The sequence below is a fragment of the Corvus brachyrhynchos genome, unplaced genomic scaffold (assembly GCF_000691975.1).
Source record: "Corvus brachyrhynchos isolate BGI_N302 unplaced genomic scaffold, ASM69197v1 scaffold94, whole genome shotgun sequence".
Classification (NCBI taxonomy): domain Eukaryota; kingdom Metazoa; phylum Chordata; class Aves; order Passeriformes; family Corvidae; genus Corvus; species Corvus brachyrhynchos.
This window is the reverse complement of record NW_008238330.1, coordinates 1594044-1596344: the sequence shown is the minus strand read 5'-3', so window position 1 is coordinate 1596344 and position 2301 is coordinate 1594044.

The window sequence follows — 2301 nt, the reverse complement described above, 5'->3', positions numbered from 1 at the left end:
TGTGCTGCAGACTGCCTTCCTCCTGCACCTTGGCCCATCTTCCCTTTATCCCTCAAAAGGGAAATCTTGAGAAGGAATACAGTAAAAGCCACAGGAGACACAGGGAGGAGGAGAGAGCCTGAGGTTGAGCAGCTCCAAACTAATCTGTCAACAAAATCTCATTACAGTAATATATGGTAAGTCTCTCATTGTGCTACCAAGGCAAGCCCATCCTTGTCCCACATTGTTTTGTTACCAGAACTTTTTTCCCTGATCCCACCACTTCCTTCCTAATGCTGGATGGTCACAGTCTTTCCCTGTCCACCTGGGGAGAGGTGGAGAGCCGGAGGAGTCCAGAATCCCCATACCTAACTAGTGGGTTTGTGGTTCTAGACAGAGGAGAGGAGTGAAACGAGTTAATGTGGCAGTTTTTAGAGCTGAGTATGGTGCACATTTTTGCTCTCAGCTTTTGTTCATGCAGTTCTTAGTGCTGAGTAATACCTCAGTTTTGTATCACTGCAGCTACACATTTAGCAGCTGCCTTTGCAGCTTCAGACCGCAAGATACAGACTGACTGACAACCAGTAAAGAGAAGATCCAGCTTCTTTTCAGTAGTATAATATCTTTGGCACCAAATGTATTTTCTATTTCACATTGTCACACATCATATTCAAAATGAGTGCCAGGCTCTGAAAAAGTTTTCTGTTTTGCACCAGAAGATCCTGAATGTAACCGGAAAACTTTCCCAGCCTGCAAGGAGCCTTGGTGATTGCTCTGTGAGGCCAAAAGGGGAAGTGTAAACCTGATGAGCTAAGGGGTTTCTCCCTTTGTCTTCAAGTCACACTGACTCTCTGATATCTGATAGTGGATTTTTTCACTTAGCAAAACCCATGGGTAGCAGAGGGCAAGCACTTTTAAACACGGTATATTTTTCTCATTTAATTAAAAATTTAAAAAAAAATTCAAACATTAGCGAACCTCAAAAAGGAGTGAGCTGAACGATTTTTAAAATGGTTTATCATGCTCACAAGCCAAATAACCTTTGTGGAGGAAGCCAAGAAATTGATAAAAATAGCTGTTTAGTTTTGTGTTCAGTATGAGCATCTACTTCAAAACCTCCTAAAGAGAAGACACATGTTCTGATCCAGTTATTGAATACAAGAATTTATTAAACTTTTATTTCTTGGATTATGCATCCATGAAATACATGAATGCACTATTCGGTTGAAGGTTTATGAATTTGGTTTATGAAAAGACTAATGTTTTTTGAATCTTACATTACCTAATGGTTAAAGCTAATCTAGAATGTTGCTGAATATGTCTGAAGCCACAAGTAAAGTTGGTTTTATGTCTGGCCTTTTTGGGAAGGTAGACTGTCTCGGTTTTTTAGACTAGACTAGATAGAAAAACCTGTTTTCACATATATTTGAACAGACGCTTTCCAGTTTTCTTTTACTGCTGTTGTCTGAGGTTGCATATAGATTTAAAAAAAACCAAACCAAAAAACACCACCACCAACTGAATCCTGCAATACAAAAAAAAAAGGGCCTAAAGGATGCAGAGATATATTGTGATTTATTGTTCCCTGTAATTTATAATTATGGTATTCTTACTGTCTCAACTATGAAGATATTACATTAGTGTATTTTAAGAAGATTGCCACATGAGCTGTATTTGTATCCACATAAATATTATTTGACTTTTAATGCAAGGGTATGAAAAAGCTAAGATGCCGCTGAGATAAGACATCAGTGCTGTACCTGGAAGAAACTTCTGCAGACCAAACTTGGCCCAGTTTCCAGTTTTATTGAAACCAGATGCCTTTTCAGCATTTAGCTCCAAAATCTGTGGCGCTTTGTCCAATCTGTGACCCCTGGGAACTGCTATCACCCAAAACACACCATGGGAGGGTGTCCCTGGGGCTGCTACCACAGTGGTGCATAAATGATGGACTTGGTGCAAAAGTCTTGCTTTTTGTGTAATTTCTAAGAACATTTAATTCCATGGGAGATTTCTCCGGAGGAAATAGTGACTGTAGTCTCTCTGCATATTGGAGGATATGTCTGGACAGATGCTTGGAGACAGATTAGCATGAAACCCTTTGCAGTCCCCTCAAGACACCTTGCAAGACCCAAGGCTGAAGCAACACAGGGGTTGGGAGGAATCCCTGTGGCGCCAGAGCTTCCCTCCCACCTCTACAAAGGGTATCCCAGGGCAGGGGAAGGCACCGGCCTGACTTGGCTTCTCCCAGCTGCCATATGGTTCCTCAATGACTATGTCCAGCTGCCACAAATTAAGGCTGTCCCTCGGCCCCAGATTGCT